General features: G+C 41.7%; 1 long non-coding RNA gene across 1 annotated transcript in view; it reads left to right on the top strand.

The window, feature by feature from the left end:
• LOC145713946 (uncharacterized) overlaps positions 1 to 19,664 on the top strand; it is a 228,598-nt gene that overhangs the window by 3,018 nt on the left and 205,916 nt on the right. The window contains exons 2-3 of the long non-coding RNA XR_014136738.1: positions 8,574 to 9,021; positions 12,207 to 12,397. This is a non-coding gene — a long non-coding RNA (uncharacterized LOC145713946). The remainder of the gene's footprint in view (positions 1 to 8,573; positions 9,022 to 12,206; positions 12,398 to 19,664) is intronic.

Consider the following 19,664-nt stretch of genomic DNA (forward strand, 5'->3'; position numbering starts at 1 on the left):
ATTTTCATGCAGGAGGCATGATTACACATTTAATTTCTGAGGACTGCCAGCATCCTGGCTCGGCATCATGTCCTCTGAACTTGCAAGCTGTTAGGACCAGAGCAAGTCTGTGATTGAAGCAGGTCCGTGCTCTGATGCAGTTTCTCTGGCTGTGGCAATTTCTGGGACTTATCAATGTCCAATGGGAAACAAGGCTCTAAGAAAGCCCACATTAACTGTGCAGGTGATAGAGAAAAATTCCACTAATTCTGATGATTCACCTGGGGTAGAGTACATATGCAAAAATTATATATAATTACAAATGCTCAGACCACGCTGCCAGAAGACCATGCTGAATGATACCAGAAATCCAGATTATTGTGCAATATGGGAATAATCTAAAGAAAGTCGGGTGGGGTAGATATTCTTACAAGTCTCAGTGTCTTCCCTTGTATTCTTCATGCCTAAAGTTTCAGTGAAACACATTTATGTTAGGGCTCATTTCCCATGGAGCATTGATCATAAGCTTTAGAAACGCCTGCAAGGCAGAATCCACAATGCCTGAGAGAGAGTGTGACAGCAATGATACCTGCCTCACAGACATAACTTGCCTGTCAGATATCATATGGTATATATTACACAGTAAATATTATATATCAAGTATTATGTGTTATGTATACTATAATCTTAGGTTTCAATAGCTTGCGGGTTCAGACAATGGCATAGGACACTCGGCTGCACCACAGTATGTGGAATGCTCAGATAGGAAGTGTAAGTAAACACTTATAAAAGGCACACACATTCTGGTCAATACTCTCATGTACATGACAGTTATTAAATGCAGTCAAAGGCGACCTTGAAAGAGTTTCTACTATATACATTCATACATCATAATAAAATCTATTACTTCTAATATTTATAGAGTTGTGATATATGATATTGCCAGTCTCTCAAGAAATCATGGATAGTAGGAGTGGGTCCAGGAGAATAAGAGGTTGGAAGTTCCAAATATTAAGAACAAACAAATAAACAACAGCGCCTTGATCTTTGAAAAGAGAAAGCCTATGAATTCCCCAAACTATAGGCTGGTGAACTTGATATTGATTTTAAGCCAGAGGTCGGCAGACTTTTTCTCTAAAGGGCCAGATAGTAAATATTTTAGGTTTTGAGGGCCACATGGTCTTCATCACAAGTATTCTCCTCTGCTGTTGAAGCATGAAAGTAACCAGATGATATGTACATGGATGCACATGGCTGTGTTCCAATAAAATTTCACTTTCAAAACCAGGTGGAAGGCCAGATGCAATATTCTAGAACGAGCTTAAAAAAAAGATTGTGAGCCCATTAAAAGAGATGGGTTGATTCTCAGGAGTCCGCATGAATATAGATAGTGGTCCTCAGCCCTGGCTACACATTAGAGTCACTCAGAGGAAGCTTTGAAAAGTCCTGGTGCTCAGCCTACACCCCAGAGCAATTAAATCAGAATCTCTCAGATGAGGTCCTAGGAGTCTTTTATGGAGACTTCCTAAGTGATTCCAAAGTGAAGCCAAGGTTGAGAACCACTGCATGAAGTCATGAAGTAGTGCTAAATTAACCTCATTTCTTTTTCCTCTTCCTCCTCTTCCTGCTCCTCTCCTCCTTCCCCTGGTGGATGAGGTAGCCAGATAGCTCTATTGGGACAAAGTAGTAGACGCAGTTCATCTGGATTTATGCTAGCCATTTGCCAAAGTCTTTTATAATTGTCCTGATGGACAAATTAGAACAATTGGGGTGGATGACAGAGTCAGTTTCTGATGGAATAGATATTATTTATAATTCTTTGAGGGCCCCACCCTTCCCCAGTGGTGACTGTACAATAGGCATCTAGTAAATCTTGTTGGGAGCGGGGATTGGCGTCCTACCCTATAAGAAATGATTGTAAATGAACAGAGATGTTAAACTTGGAAAATAAAAAATTTGCAGTGGGGGTTGGGAAGGGGCAAACATGATAGTTGATAGTTGTCTTAAAATATTTGCTGGGCTGTTACAGTGAAGAAAAATAGCTGCCTTTTGGATTTTCTTTTCTTTCTTTTTTTTTTTTTTTAAATTTTTTTTTTTTTAACGTTTATTTATTTTTGAGACAGAGAGAGACACAGCGTGAATGGGGGAGGGTCAGAGAGAGGGAGACACAGAATCTGAAACAGGCTCCAGGCTCTGAGCTGTCAGCACAGAGCCCGACGCGGGACTTGAACTCACGGACCTCGAGATCATGACCTGAGCCGAAGTCGGCCGCTTAACCAACTGAGCCACCCAGGCGCCCCTGGATTTTCTTTTCTTTCTTAAAAAAGTTTATTTCTTTTGAGGGAGGGGGAGGGGCCGAGAGAGAGAGGGAGAGAGAGAATCCCAAGCAGGCTCCATGCTGTCAGTGATTACTACCTGAGCTGAAATGAAGAGCCGGATGCCTAACCTACTGAGCCACCCAGGTGCCTTCTTCTTTTGGATTTTCCAGGGTAGAAATAGAATCATGGGAAGCCACTGGGAGACACTCTTTCATTTAACAACTATTTTATGACTGACTGCTCTGTGCCAGGCACTATTTGGGTACCCATATCAACGAACATATCAACGAACCCAGCACAGGCTAAGATCTGTGCTCTGTGGAGCTTACAGTCAAGATTTATTTTAATGTGTCTGGTTATTAGCAGTCAGAAAATAGAATGGGCAGCTTCAGGAGGCATTACTTACAGGTTGGATAACCACTTATTTCAGGTCATTGTGAAGCCACGAAACTCAAATAAGAACCTTCAACTTCGAAGTTCTGTGAGTCTAGGAAAGGACCTTACTTCCTTCTCTTTGGAGTCATCCTTCCTTTTCCTGCCACCCCCCTAATCCCGGCACTCACTTTCAAGGTGATGCTATCAGAAGCTTACAGTGTGACCTGTAATGCTGAGGTTTCTGGGACTCTTCATGCATATGCCACCCTACACATTCCATACAATGGAAAAATGACACCCTAGTGTCTGGGGGTGTAAGAATTTGAAATATGTGTCTTTGCATCTTGAGGTCTCAAAGATCGATGGCTGGTTGGTTGATACATGGTACTGGAGTGAGGTGTCCTGTTTCATTTGTGCTCATATGCTTGTTCTTTTTAGCTCTTTGTCACAACCATAAACTAGGAGTGGGTAGAGATAGGGAGGCTGTGAGGGGTGGAGGAGGAAAAGATCCTCTATTTTCTTTCACTTATCACACTGATGCACATACACATACACACCTGTATATATCATTTGCTGGGAGGCTGGTGGGCAAGAGAATGAGCACAGTGAGAGAGTAGAGGTGACAGAGTGGTCTGATGGGGCATGGCTCACACCTATGTCGGATGTCCAAAGCACATCTCCTAAGAAAAACATTCACCATTTTGGGAGGCTGGAGTTACATTTGAGGTCTGGAGCCTAGGGACAACATGGAAGGCAGGCTCAGCTCCAGGCTGGACTCCAGGCTGAGGGGGAGGACAGGCTGGCATGAGGGTGTGTGGGGGACATGGTTTGGGTGGTTGGGGGGAGCAGGAGAGAAATAAGATTGAGGGTCTTGTGACCCTGAATTTTAAGGACAAGGAGGGCAACAGGTTTTGCTTTTCTCTCTTAGGCATGGAGCCTAGGAAGCTTACTTACATTGCACAGTTACTTTTTATTTTATGTAACGGAGGAAACACAATTTTTTGTCCGTGTAATATTTGTCAATTTGAGGATTCACTTCCCTCAAGAATGTAAAGGCTCTGTTAATACTTTGTCAACAACTGAATTCACATTTTGGAAATATCTAGAAGCTGTAAAAATGATATAAATGTAAAAAAGAGCATTTACCGTAGCAGGATTGAAAGATAATCTTATCTGAAGGTTGTAATTGATTTTAATTATCAGAGCTGAGTCATGACTGGCCTCTGGCTTACTGTGTCATCTGTGGTATCAAGCTAAAGCAAGCCTGATGAACAGTTTCAGTTGTACCATTTGAGGTCATATTTGTTCACTGAACTTTACCCAGAGTCTTCCTGAAAATTTAGTCTGGGAGCTTGGCCCCAAAGACAGGAGTGGTTGATATAAAAATCAATGTCAATACATAGCCATTCAACAACATCTTTACTGCTTTTGTTTTTCTTTTTAAAGTAAACTCCACACCCGATGTGGGGCTTGAACTCATGACCCCAAGATCAAGAGTCACATGCTCTACTCACTGAGCCAGCTGGATGTCCCCATCTTTACTGTTTTTAATGTCAGTTGAGAAGAAGTAATTTAATGGTGGTTTAAATGAGATCAGAGGACATAGGACTTCCCTGCAGAATTACAGATCATATAGATTTTTCTCTAGAAGCAAGAGAGTGTTGTAGGAAAGTTTAACCAATTCTTCTTACTGCTACATGAGTCTCTTGATATCAGAACAATTCTGTGTGTCTAGCTCACTTTAGAAACATGGCAGGTTCCTCAAGGAGGCAGTGTGTGTGGCTGGGGTGCCCTCCCCCTCTTGGATGTGCTCTGCCTCATTTCTGCATGGTGCCCAGGTTATCCAAAGCTGGCATCCTTTTTGGCTCTTGCCAGCCCTCTCAGGAATTGGTGTGCTTATAGGGCTTATGAACTCCCTCTGTCAGACCTAGATATGCACCCCCCCCCCCCACTTCTACTAAGATAGCAGCAGGTAACTCCTCTAATACAGTGGCTCCCAACACTGGTCACACATGAGAATCTGATACCGATGTCCAGGCCCATCTCTGGAGATTCTGAATTAATGGCCTGGAGGGAGCACTAAGGATTCTGACGCACAGCCAGGGATGAAAACGTTGCTTTAATCAGTTGAAATTTTGGTTCCAGACTCTTGAACATTCTCAAAGTTAGGATAAACTTTCAGGAAAACCATGTAGTGGGGACAGTGTGACTGGACTGGGATTTTTTTTTTTTTTTTTTTTTTTTTTAAGAGCGAGAGAGTAGGGGAGGGGCAGAGAGAGAGGGGGGCAGAGAGAGATTCCCAAGCAGGCTTCACAATGTCAGCACAGGGCCCCATGCGGGGCTTCATCTCACAAACCATGAGATCATGACCTGAGCTGAAATCCAGAGTCTGTCACTTAACCGTCTGAACACCCAGGCATCCCTGGATTGGAAATATTTAAATAGCAGTTACAGTGGTCCAACAATGAAAGTTTTAGAATGATTCCTTCCAAAGGGGGTATTTAGAATCCTTTTAATAACATTTACATATTTCTGTGGAAGATGCAGTGAGTAAATCTTTGATTGTTAGGCCATGCTAGGCTTTGAAATACATTAGTATATTGCCTTAAGTTTTGTACATTGTGGTTCTGGATTTTCAGAAGCTGTATTGATTTGGCATGTAGATGAGCAGGACAGGATCTAAATTGTGAAATAGTATGAGAAAGGAATGGAATATGACAGATTGCTGTATTCACTCAGGCTCTGGGAAAATGCTTGTATGAGAGAGGTACTAAGCTGATACCTGTAGAATAAATTTTTCCTGGTCATAAAGGACTGATTTCCTTCAATTTTTAAAAAGTCCTGTTGCCAGAGAGAAGCCAGTAAATTTTTTTGTAAAGATGTGATGTGATGAAAGCTGTGGTTAAGGATTACTTCCATAATAACATATTGGATAGATGGCAGGATTCAAAGACAGCAGCTCAACAATACGAATTATATCTATAAGTTGAGAGAAGGGAAGAGTTGATGGCCAGAACGTTTGAGGAGGCCTCATGGAGGGAATGGAAATTGATCTGAGCCTTGAACGATGCAAAGGATATTTGGAGGGAGGGGAGAAAGTGGTTTTAGGGTGGGGGACGTTTACAAATTGTTATTCAGTCATGTTAAAAAAGACATAAAATTTTGACATCGTATTTCAGAATATTCTCTTCTGTCACCCTTATGGAGGCCTTCACCATTCACGCTTGGGCAATTGTCATTACTTCTGCTGTCATTACTCCTTCATTGCATGTAAAGCCTGCACTCTATGCTAGGTACTGATGCATATCGTACAACACACTCATGTCTCTCAAAGAATCTCTGTAGTATCTCTTGCTAAGTCCTCGCAGCCATTAAACTCTCTGGTTTTAGCCCCAACATCACCACCCACCCCACCTATCCCTCCAGGCTACTCCCCTTTCTTCATTTCTTTCCTTTCTCCTCCTGTCCTGGCTTCTTTCTCCAGTCTTGTGTATTCCCAGTCAACAGTATTCCTCATGCATGGAAAAGTCATTTTACTGAGGATAAGGCATTCAGGGGTATCTCCAGCTCTCCATAACTGCTTATCCCCAGCCTGCTGCTGGGGAAAGAATAGAGATTTATTTATTTATTTTATTTTAATTTTTTTAATATATTTTAAAGTTTTTAAATTTATTTTGAGAGAGAGCAAGAGAGCGAGTACACGTGTGTGAGCAGGGGAGGGGCAGAGAGAGAGAGAGGGAGAGAGAGAATCCTAAGTAGGCTCTGTGTACAGAGCCCAACATGGGGGCTTAATCTCAGGAACCATGAGGTCATGATCTGAGCCCAAATCAGGAATTGGACGTCTAACTGACTGAGCCACCCAGGTGCCCTGAATGGAAAATTTTAAAAATGAAAGTGTTTTTTGTTGTGCTATGGAAGTATGAAACACAATTCTTGACTTCAGGAAGCTTACAACCTCACTCTTGGGTGGGGATACACAAGACTGAAGGTGAGAAGCCAGGAAAAGGCTAAAATGTTCCACGTAAGTGGAGAGGATGGTGGTGTCTGAGATGGAGGAAAAAGGGAATTGCACAGCTCAGAGAAGAGACTTGGGGAGAGAGATCTATAGGAAATTTTTTGAGACATGTGTGCTGTGCAATGTAACTTCCTCCTTCACCTCCTCAGAAGACAACCAGTAACATTTTCATGGTGCAAATGGATCCTTCATGGTGTCTGAAAAGATTTACTCAGTCCTACTTGTGGTGAGTGGACAGAGGCTGTGATCTATGAGGGTGGGCACAGGGACTTTCTTGCCCTTCTGCTTCGTTTGAGCTAGCACAAGGCGGGGGCACAGGCTAGCCCAATAAACACTTCTTTTTAAAAAAAAATTTTTTTTTTTGACATTTATTTATTTTTGAGAGACAGAGAGAGACAGGGCACAAGTGGGGGAGGGGCAGAGAGAGAAGTTGACACAGAATCCGAAGCAGGCTCCAGGCTCCGAGCTGTCAGCACAGAGCCTGATGTGGGGCTCGAACGCACAAACCATGAGTTTATGACCTGAGCCGAAGTCAGACACTTCACCAACTGAGCCACCCAGGTGTCCCATCAATAAATACTTCTGATGTGAATGTAGTTTTATTTTTGCAACTTCCTTTGAAGCCCACAGTTTGATCCACTTTTCCACATAAGAAAAAGCGGAGCCTGGAGTACCACACCATCTGCTTCCTGGATTCTTGTGTGCCACATGAGGGGTATCGTAGGGTTTATGCCAGGTCCTGTGTTCTACTTTGTTATATCTGAATGCAGGAGTGATGTTTCAACCACAGAGAAAGCCTCCACCTTTGTGTCTCGTTTTCACTTTTCAGCCTGAAGATTATAATATCATGTTTGAGTGATAAAGCTGGGGGTGATATTTGCCTTCAAAGAAAGCAAGCTTCAGTCTACATATATTGAAATTTTATCCCTTTTTCACTGTGTTTCAAGAGCAGAAGATGAATGCCTAAAAATGTAGTGCTAAATAAAAGGAGCATATATCATAAGCTTGTATAAGGACACAAATGAACAGATGCTCAAGGACTTTTGAAATATTTGAATCCATCAGGAATTGTATTGGTATGCTATCAGTGTTTGCTGGAGTGAATGGTTAGTGATGGTTCTCGCTGCTCTTTGAAGTACAGTGGACATTCGGAAAGGGGGCCCCCTCTACAACAGAAGACAATGTTTAGATGTTGTAACCACTTATGGAGTCCAGGATCTTGTTTCTTGAAGCATTGCAGAATGTTAAGGGTAGAGACGAGGAAGCTGAAACCCCTATTAGAGACTGAGTTTGGTTCAGAACCCAGGTCTCTTGAGATCCAGCTTGATGTTCTTTTTATCAGATATTTTCCTGGCATTTGATGAGACAAAAAGTGTAGTTGACAGAGAGAATTTAACATTTCATCTGGAAGTATAGATTAAATGGTCTCTAAGAACCTATGAGGTCGATATTCCATGAAAGACTGTATTCCATATTCCATGAAAAAAAATGAGGATGTTTGTTCCCCTTTAACTGAATTTCTTGAAATTTTGTATCCTCTTATCTCTCTATCAGCAAATATTTTTTGAAAGTCATGGAGAAAATGACTGACAAATTTATTATTTTTTTTTAATGTTTATTTTTGAGACAGAGAGAGACAGAGCATGAATGGGAGACACAGAGAGAGGGAGACACAGAATCTGAAACAGGCTCCAGGCTCTGAGCTGTCAGCACAGAGCCTGACGCGGGGCTCGAACTCACGAACTGCGAGATCATGACCTGAGCCGAAGTCGGACGCTTAACCGACTGAGCCACCCAGGTGCCCCCTGACAAATTTATTTTTGACTTATTTACTTGAAGTTGCTGTTCTTCAGGGTAGAAATAAACATACTTATCACCCTTTCCAGGATGGAAAAGGAAGAATTTTCTGGGAGGTGCGAAGGCTGCCCTGAAGACTACCTATACCTTGGTTGGATCATCAGAGAACAGGAGAAGGTAGAGACATCCGCGTAGCAGTTTGAAGAAGGGAATATCTTGATCCTGGGTGCTGTGGATCCTTGGGATCAGGAAGAGCAACCAAGATTGCAAGTCTCACAACTGGAAGAGAGTGGAGCTCCAAGGACTGTCACACTTTAGATGTGGTGTAGGACACAGAGGATGCCCTGTGGATGGTCATGAGGATCCTGGTTAGCAGCCTGCCCAGATCGTTTGTGCTCAACCAGTAATGGCAGACCAGTTTTCGCCAGAGGCCTCAAGGCACAGGAAGGTGAGATAGCTCAGTGCTGCTTCAGTGGTGGGAGTCTCAGAAGGGGCACCAAGAGTCCGACGCTTTACTTTCTGCCAATGTCAATTCAGGTCAGTGGATGCTCAAGTCAGAGCGAGAGTTCTTTTGTTTTAGACTAAGCCATGCCATTGTAGCTGTTTTCTGAGTGTTGATACCTGTCTTGTTAATAATATAATATAAATAATAATTGTAATAGTAATAATAGCTACTGCGTACGTAATGCCTAAATTATGGACTGAATGTTTGTGTCTCCCCAATGTTGAAGCCTTGACCCCCAATGTGACAGTGTTTGGAGAAGGAGGTCTCTCCTTTCCTGTGCACATGCTGAAGAAAGGCCATGTGAGGACATATTGAGGAGTTGACTATCTGTAACTCAAGTGAGAAAGCTCTTACCAGGAAGTAAATCAGCTGGCCCTGTGATCGTGGTCTTCCCGGTCCTCAGAACTGCGAGAAAGTAAATTTCTGTTGTTTAAGCCATCCAGTCTATGGTATTTTGTTATGGCAGCCCAAGCTGACTAGGACAGCTACCATGTGCCAAGAACTTTCCACATGTTATTTCAACTAATCCTTAAAATAGCTCTGTAAAGTAGCTATTTGTATCTGGCAAAGGAAACAGAAACAGAGAAGTTAACCACCTTGCCCAAAGTCTCACAGCTAGCCTGCGAGAAAATGTGTATAAAGTTCTCAGTGCAGTGTCTGGTACAGAACATGCACTTCATAAAGATCCTTATGACTTAAAAGCTTATGTTTTTTTTCAGTGTACATTTGGGCCACGCTTTTGTCCCAGCATGTTAGCTGTCTCTGTCCTTTATGCTCCATAGCTACCACTTGACACAGAGATTATGACTCTACTGTGGCAGAATGGAAATGAATGAAGTTCAGCCAAAGGTGGCTCTCAGTATGGATAGAGAACCCAGTCTCATGGTTTCTTAAAGTTTCTTCTCTGAAGTTAGAAGCCTCTGGAATAAGAACCAGTAGTGGCAGAATCCCAATCAGGAACCAAATGGGGAGACTTCTCTTGAGAAACTCCTCTGCCAAGGCCCGGTCCTGGGCACACTTGTTAGCTTCCTTAGAGGAATCTAGGCAGTCATGGGGAGCAGTTGGCTTAGAGGAGGCTGGAGGACGAAGTCCACATAGGAAACTGGGTTCGTACTGCAAGGGGCTAGCTCTTCTCTGGATGGCCTTGCGTGAGGAGAATGACCTTTAGTAGAGGGCCTTTGGTTCTAAATTGATTTTGTGGCACACAGCAAACCCAGGTGGGTCTGGAGGGAGTGATGCACCTGTCCCCTTAACACTGGCATTCCGGACGTGGTATGGAGACATGGCAGGGCTAAGGAGATGAGGAGGAAGAAGAGAGGAGATGGGGACAGAGGGCAGGGAGAGGAAAGTGTTCAGAAGCCTCTGAATCTGGGAAGAAGTGGAGGAAGGGTTTCAAAGTAAAGCATTGAACAGCTGGACCCACGGACCTTTCGCTTCCTTCTTGCTCTCCGTGTGTCACTCTTGAATGAGGAGGATGTTCCTAGCTACTAGCATAAAGGATCATAAGAAAGGGAACAAGTAAGGAATAAAGTTCAGGGTTAATAAAAAGCACCTTTACTATTGAATTCTTCTGAGAAGTTTTCAGAAGTGAGTTTCTTGGGTATATTTTAGTTTATCTTTCATGGTAGGGAAATGTCAGCTACTCTCTTCTAATTAGCACTGTTAAAACTCCATGGTAGGATGGGTGACTAGAATCAAGACTTTCATTTCTTGTTGCTTTTGTACATGGAGCTGCCATAGCAATCAATGTCGGTGTAGCTTTCTTTCCCTCCGTACTTGGTGTTCTTTCTGACAGTAAGAAATCCTCTTCCTCCATGAAGCAAGTGTCATTTTGTTAAAACTGAATGCCTGTCATTTATTCCTTGCAACTAATGCGCACTTTATCAAAGGGTTTGCATGGTTCACAGAGAAGTCCCACAATGCAGTTCTCCGTTGGAAGCCATTTTTATTCCCTGAGGCTATTAACCGGCTTACAATAAAAACCTTTAAGCACTCCTCTTTTCTGAGAAAATTGCTCTCAGCTTCAGCAGGACTGAGCATACGTAATGGAAAGAGACAATAAGATCATCTTGCATGTAACTGAGTTCCCATTTAGGACTTAGTTTATCTGTCTAACCTGTGGAATTCTAGGATGCCACAGAAACAGTTCCTGAGATTTCAGTTGCACAGAGAGTATTTAGGATTGTTGCCTAAAGGTTGATTCTTCTGAGGGAGTGATCCACCCAGTTATGTAATAACCCTGAGTGGGGCAGTGGGTGCATTCTTCGGATGGACGAAGGCTCACTCTGAATGTTAAGGCAGTTTCTCAACCGTGGCACTACTGGCATTTTGAACAAGATAATTCTGTGTGGTGGGGCTGTCCTGTGCATTGTAGGATGTTTAGCAGCATCCCTGGTCTCTATCCGTTAGACGATAGCACCTTTCTTCCAGTTGTGACAACCAAAAATCTCTACAGACACTGCTGAATGTTCCCTAAGCGAAAATAGCACCCCCTGTTGAAAACGATTGACCTAAAGCACACACAACTATTTCTTCTTGGTACAGTTGTAGAATGGTTTTGAACACTTTTCTTAAAATGGCTGAACAACCTTAAGGAGCCACTAGAGGGCGACCAGGGATGCAAATTGGAGCAGGTTTATAGAGGTGTCCCACAGGGAACTCCACAGAGGCTGTGGGAGCAGAAGGGGTCCCCTTGAGAAGCTTGAGGAAATCACTGATAGGAGCAAGTCCTGCATTCTAAGAGCTTGGGAAGCAGCCACCGAGAAGAACACACTCCTCACCCTAAGAGCTGAGAAGACCTTGTGTTAGCAGGTGACTGTCCAGTGATAGGCCCCATCACCCACAGTGAGGTGTTCCTCTGTGAAGAGGGGTCAGTCAGACTCTTCCATCCGTTTGATGTGGTGTCCTTAGTGCAGAGACGGAAGAGACTGTTGGCCTTACCTTGATCTTTTTCATGCAGGAGAAATAGCGTTCAGTTCAATAAACATTTATTTTGTGCCTACTATTTATTAGGTTCTGTGTTTGGTTGTGGAGATCTTGGTAGATTGCATAAATGGTCACCAATTATTTACCCTCTGTATCATGTCTTTGGGTAGTCTCTTCCCAAACTGATTCTGGGCTTGGCCATGTGATTTGCTTTTGCTTTGGGTCAGTAGCAAATGTAATACAAGTAGAGACCTGAAAAGCTATTGTTCCCTGGGGCTTATCTGCTCTTCAGGCTCTTGGGACTCTGCCACTGCTGCCATGTGAAGAAGGCCCAGTGGCTTAGCGGCTCTTGTTGTCCCAGCTGACAGCCAATGTGTGGAAGCAGAGATGCCTTGCAGACCAGCAGCTAACTGACGTGACTCAGCTAAGCACAGCAGAAGACCAGCAAAAGAAAGCCCAGCTCAGATGCCAGTGCACAAAACTGTGAGTGAAATTGATGGTTGTAGTTTTTAGGTACTTAAGTTTCAGACTCGTTTGTTACATGGCATAAAGCTAACAGGTACAGAAACAGATAACATAGTTCTCGCTTTTGGGATCCCACAGTATAACAGACCACTGATTTTTTCCCCAAGGGAGGCTGCTTATGTAGTTGGACCCTCAGAGCCATGGTAGATGATAATACTAGTCACTAGTTAAAATAAGTTAAAAGCATGAACTCTGACACTGAGGTACTTGGGTTCTGTTAAAAAACAAAAATTCAAAAAAAAAAAAATTCAGCTGAGTAAATTTGAAGATCTGATTGGCTTAATTAAATTATTCATGAATCAGATAGCAACAGGGATGCTAGATGGAGGGGGACTGCAAGGAGTTGTACAAAATGGAAGGCTTTTATAGGAATGATGATGGGGCAAGGAAGTTGTTAGCAAAAGAAAAGAAAGGATTGTTCCAGACAAAGTCACTTTCCCTTAGGGGGAAGGGGATTGGGTCTTATTGGATGGAGTTCCTCATCTTCCTTGGTGGAGGCTGGGGGGGGGGGGGGGACGCAGAATGGAGAGAGCACATGTAACAGATTACCTCATTTGTGCTGATCAAAAAATTCCTGACTAACCTGTTAAGACTACGTTTCTCTCGGAGGTTGGAACTGCAATTAGGTTAGGTATTAAGCCCTGGTTTGGTGACTTGGCCTAAGTGACTCCATTTGGGGCCTGTGGTTTTCTTTTTAATAGTTGAAATCCCAGCTCCATTACTTACTAGTTGTGTGATGCTGGGTAGACGCTTAATCTTTGGGTCTCTATGTCCTCATCTATAAAAAGGAATAAAATAAAAAAATACCTACCTCATAGAGTTGTTGAGGTGATTAATATATACAAAGTTCTTGGGGTACCTGGGTGGCTCAGTTGGTTAAGCATCTGACTCTTGGTTTCAGCTCAGGTCATGATCTCACGGTTTGTAAGTCTGAGCCCCGTGTCGGGCACACTGCTGATAGTGTGTAGCCTGCTTGGGATTTTCTCTCCCTCTCTTTCTGCCCCTCCCCAGCACACGTGTGTGCGCGCTCTCTCTTTCTCTCTCTCAAAATAAACTTAAAAAAAAAAAAAAAAATATATATATATATATATATATACGCACACACACACACACACCCACACATATACACAAAGTTCTTTTAACAAAATCTACTACTTACAAAGTGTTTTGAAAGTTTTAGCTATATATAGTTGGTCTAAAATAGAATCAGCATTAAAGTTTTTTCTTTTTTCTTTATCTTTTTTAAACAACACTTTCCCCTAAATAGCAATGTATGTGTTTTTGGTGGAAAATTGAAAAAAAATACAGGAAAACTTTAAAGAAGAGAACAAATGTCATCCCTCAGATTTTGTGCCAACTTCAGCAATAACACTATTTATTTATTTTTTAGTTTATTATTTTTTTTAATGTTTATTTATTTTTGAGACAATGTGAGAGACAGAGTGCAAGCAACAGAGGGGCAGACGGAGGGAGACACAGAATCTGAAGCAGGCTCCAGCCTCTGAGCAGTCAGCCCAGAGCCCGATGCGGGGCTCGAATTCATGAACTGTGAGATCATGACCTGAGCCAAAGTCAGACACGCCACCGACTGAGCCACCCAGGCGCCCCAACACACTTTATTTTAAATCAAGCCACTATGTGATCAGCAGTTGGAAAAAGGTCATGTAAGACACTCAGAATAATTGTATCAAGTACTTAACCAGGTGGTGCCCCTTTATATAGACTTTACTCGATGTACATTTCTCCAGTTGGATTGAAGGGGATCTGGTAGTTCCTTGTCCTATAGCAACTGGGGGATAATTTGCAGATCCCAATGGACCAGCTGAAACGGTAGGGCAAAGTACAGAAGAAAAATAGCAAGGAAGGCAATGATTAGCAACTCTGGACTCCTGGAACATTTTTAACTACAGAGCACATTCTTATATGCTGCCTCTCTTGATGTGCAGGGCTGCTTGGTAAGTTCAAACGGGCAGTTGTTATTAAACCTGCTTTTGCCGAAGCAGAAGCTGCCTCCTAGAATGGTACAGCAGCTTGGTGAGTTCACACAGCTAAGTGATTGGTGGAGTTGGGCTCAGGCCCAGGGCCGCTGACTTAAAATCTGGTGCTTTCCTTACCTCCCTGTAATATCTCACCACTCTGGAAACCGTGCCTGCTGAGTGGGCAAGACTTGGAGCCAGTATTTATTTCAGGGGCTTTCCGGTGAAGTTAGTATGACCTCATTAGGACAACACAGCTAAGTATGAGAACATAGTAAGGTATCAAAGCCATGGTGAAGCCTGCAGGGCTAATTCTAACTACCGTATGGGCCAACATATAGAATTGGTGAGACTGGGTGCCATTCATGCACCATTTTACAATCCTACCAGCAATATACGAGAGTCCCAGTTTTCTTCATGCTCTTGCCTACACTTGTTATTGTCGGTCTTTTTAATGATAACCATTCTAGTGGGTGTGAAGTGGTATCAAGTATCTCATTTTGGTTTTGGTTTACATGTTCCTAACAACTAAAGCTGTTGAATATTTTGCAAATGCTTGTTGGCCATTTGTATTATCTCCTTTGGTGAAATGTCATTCAGATCTTTTGCCCATTTAAAAAGTTGGTTATGTGTTTTCTTTCAAATGTTTTGTTGTATGAAAACTCAACATGTATAAAGAACTGGGAAAAAGAGAATGGCAGCTTTGGGCACCTGAAGGTTAAATATGTCTATAGTCTGAGGAGGCTGAAGGGGTGGGCATAGTCTTGACCTTGTAGAGCTTCACTGTCTAATAACCACATGGGGCTATAGAGCATTTGAAATGTGCCTTGTCCAACTTGAGATGTGCTATAGTAGACTTCAAACAGTGTGAAAAACTGAACGTAAAGTATCTTCAGCTTTATTGAGACAGAATTAATATGTCACATAGTGTAAGTTTAAGCTGTACATACACACACATATTGTGAAATGATTACCACAATGAGGTCAGTTAGCACATCCATCACCTCACATAACTACTATTGTTATTTGTAGTGAGAATATTTAAGATCTACTTGAAGTATTAATTACATATTGAGATTATAATTATTTGGGATAGATTGGCTAAAATGAAATATAGTATTAATTTTATCATTTTGAACTTTTTTGAAAAAATTATGGCTACTATAAAATTTAAAATTACATATATGGCTCATAGTATATTTCCATTGTATAGTACTCTTCTAGAACCTTGACCATCAGGAATTTGGATCTTCATCTGTGGAGAAGTGGCAAGGCATCCATGAGTTTTAAGTGTGGGTAAATTATGACCACTTAAAAAAAAAGAGATTACATTGAATGTAGTGTGGAGAATAGATTACAGGGGACAGGGGTTGGTGGGACAGGGGTGGCTGTCAAGAAATGGAGTAAGCGGCTTCATAGTATCCAAGTGACAGATGATAGTAACTTGATGGTGATTGGGAAAAACAGCTTTCTGTTCAGTATCTAAACAGTATGGGAGAAAACGTAAAAAAAAATTATGTAGAAGGATGTCTGTCAAGGCGAATATCCAATGGAGTGTCCTTCACAAAGGAGCTGCTTAAGATTCTAGGGTCTTCTGTGTCTTAGGTGAAGACCACAGGTTACCAGGAGCACATAACACCTGTTCAGGGAAGAGCCACTTTTTAAATGGCAAATCTATACCATGCAAAATGTGACCATGGTAGATATTTGGCTTTGACCCTGAGCAAGGGGAACTATGGGAGTCTTTTGAGCACAGGAGTGACATACCCATCAAGTCATTGCATTTTAATTAGATGATGCTGGCCACTGTGTTGAGAATAGACTGAAGCAGGGACAAGGGTGGGAGAAGAAAGACCCATTTATTGAAATAAATATTGGTAGGCATTTTCATTGTTTCCAATTTTCTCTAACTTGAAGTATCTGAGAAATCAATGTGCAATACTTTATTACATCTTTCCTTTATTTTATTTTTTTAAAGTTTATTTATTTTGAGAGAGACAGAGTGTGAACAGGGGAGGGGCAGAGAGAGAGAGAGAGAGAGAGAGAGAGAGAGAGAGAAGGAGAGAGAGTTCCAAGCAGCCTCCATGCTCAGTGCAGAGCCTGATGCGGGGCTCAATCTCACAACTGTGAGACCATGACTTGAACCGAAATCAAGAGTTGAACACTTAACCCACTGAGCCACCCAGGCACTCCTCCTTTATTTTCTTAAGATAAATTCCAAGAAGTGGAAGTCCTGGTCAATGAGGACATCTGTTATTATGGCTTTTGCCAAATCGCCTTCCAGAAAGTTGGACCCAGTTTATAATGCTGACAACTGTGTGTGTAAGCATGCCTGTTTCCCTCTACTTGTGCCAGCCCTTGGCAATATTACTTATTTATTTATTTATTTATTTATTTATTTATTTATTTATTTTTGAGAAAGAGACAGATTGCAAGTGGGAGAGGAACAGAGAGAGAGAGAGAGAGAGAGAGAGAGAGAGAGAGACAGAATCCGAAGCAGGCTTCAGGTTCTGAGCTGTCAGCGCAGAGCCCAACGTGGGGCTTGAACTCATGAACCATAAGATCATGACCTCAGCCGAAGTCCGATGCTCAACTGACTGAGCCACCCAGGCACCCCTATATTACTCTTTCTTAAACTTAATCAGTAGTTCCAAGTATGCCTTTAAAAAATTCTTATATAAATTAGACCATTTTTACCCCTATGAAACACCTCTCCCCACTATACCCTAGTTCAGCTGTTCCACTAAACTTTGGGTCAATTAGATATTCAATCCTTTCTGGTTAGTGCTAACAATTTATTGTTTTTCCTGTTCCTGAAGGTGGGAGGACCTTGTCAAATTGGAATGTTATTTAATTTCCACTTTAATATTTTTAAAGCAATTAAATGAGAAACCCAAAATAAGTATAGAAAAGCAAGTCTGAGTATTTTTATGAACTTATGATTGGATATTAAACTTTTGATGAATTTTTAATTAAGAATCTCATAATTGCTAAAACTCTAAAGAAAACTTATTTCAGGCTGGCTTAATTATGAAGGCAGAGTAGATTTTACATTTTTTGGTTAATTTTTTTTTTTAGTTCTTCAAGATTGGCCACCAATCTTTGAGTTTTTCAGAAGGAGGCATCTTTTCCAAAGACTTTTTTTTTTTTTTAAGCTGAGAAGCCTTAAGCAGCAATTTAGAATTGTTTGTTGGGAGAAAAAAAACGTAAAGATAAAGAAACTTCAGTATGTTTATAAATATGCATGCTTATCTTTAAGTTCTATTTCTCTTTGTTCCCTGGAGAATCACTGGGTGAAATTAATTTTAAGAGAACGTTGACCAGGCCCTTGTAAGGTTAAATTATATTGAGGAGTGCTACTGCAATTTGATTATGTTTTCATCTTTCGCATTAGTCATCTAACAAAAAGCGAAGCCCTACTTCCATATGCTGAAGAGGTCACCTAAATGGCTTGTTCAAAATTCTAATTTTTTTCCTCATGAATAATTTCCCTCAAAAGGTAACCTTTGTCTTCTATGGGCATAATAGAAATATTTATATAGAAATAGCAAGGGAAAATTATTATATTTTGTGACATTTTGAGTTGTAAAACAGAATGATGCTTCCGTACTCCACAGCTGATCTTTTCTGTTTCCCAACATGGAGGTTTAGAAGAGAATCGACCTGCTATTGTAGTTGTGTCGGAGGGGAAGACACAGCTCCTATTACAGATAGGAGGAAGGGGTGCCCACAGGCGTGGTATGGTTTAGAGCTAGTCAGGAACCAAAAAGAAAGAAAAATTGTCATAAACCTGCCCCTGATGTCTCACATCTCTGAGATTAGACAATTCCCTATGTTTAATTGGTCCTCATTGATTCTTCCAGAAATTTCTTTCTTCCTTCTAAAATCCTCCAGCTTTGCATCTTACGCCATCAGACTTTACCACCTTCGACTCTTTTCTTGTTGCGGTCGTCTCCAGATGCCTGGGTCACTCTACTTCCTTGAAAACATGTATCCAGGCTTCCTGTCATTCTTTCCAGCACTACTTCGGCATACTTCTTGGTGATTTAAATACAGTTGATTCTCATTATTTATCATAGTTCTCTTCCGTAAAGTACCAGTGAACACTGAATTTGTGAATGCTGAACCACTGCCCCTCAGGGGAAATACAGGTGTAGGTTGTTGTGAGCCTCTGGATCGATACATAACCTTGTTTTATGTATGTTTCTGTTTAAAGACACATTATTTAACCTATCTTATTGATTCATTAGCCTTGAACTCACAGCCAACAGCACTATAACTCATGCCTGAAAGAAGCTTATCTAACATGTATATTTTCTCCGTAAGGTACAGGATAGCCTTCGTGCACTTAGGAACACTAGGCAACATTTCAGCACGACTCCTGGGCCATTTTAAACAGCGAAGTCACCAACAAAAAGCACAAAAATGCAGAGAACACAGCACTAAATAGACCGTGAAAAGGACACTTGTTTACAGTATGAAAGCTGAAACAAGAACACCTTGTTCGACCTCAGCGATGAGAGTGTGCATTGGGCAGCTAGAGTTTCTTCCTGCTCTGCACATGTCCACGGAAGACTACTATTGCACCATCAATATCAATTTTGAGATTACACATAAATTTTAGCAAGTAGGTGAATTCACAAATACAGAATCTGCGAATTATGAGGATAGACTGCATTTATGTTAATGATCCTTCTAATAGTATGATCTCTTCATTTCTTGACCTCCTCTCTGCTAACAGCCTTGTCTGCCACACTCTTTCAGGCATGCATCCCCAAGGTCACACCAAATGTTATGAAAGGACAGTATTTGTATTCATTTTCCCCTCCCTCCCTCTGAACATTTCTTCTTAGTACAAGGTTCTGAGAGTGTCAGAACCAAAGTAAATTTTTCTTTAATGTCCCACCCTCTTTGTTATGGACTGAATGTTTGTATCCTCCCCATGTCCATATGCTGAAGCCCCAACCCTTTTGTGGCTGTATTTGGAGATGGAGCTTTTAAGGAAATAATTAAGGTTAAGTGAGGTCATAAGGTGGGGGTTGGATCCAATAGAATGACGCCCCGTTGCAGCCAGGAAGAGAGCTCCCACCAGAAACTGAACCCTGTTGGAAACGTGATCTTGGACCTTCTAGCTTCTAGAAGTGTGAGAAAAAACAAATGTCTGTTGTGTAAGCCACTCAGTCTATGGTATTTTGTTAATGGCAGCTTAAGCTAAGACACCCTTTTCAGGTATTTTTCTCTCTAAAAGA

The sequence above is a fragment of the Panthera onca genome, chromosome X (genome assembly GCF_046562875.1).
Source record: "Panthera onca isolate mPanOnc1 chromosome X, mPanOnc1 haplotype 2, whole genome shotgun sequence".
Taxonomy (NCBI): domain Eukaryota; kingdom Metazoa; phylum Chordata; class Mammalia; order Carnivora; family Felidae; genus Panthera; species Panthera onca.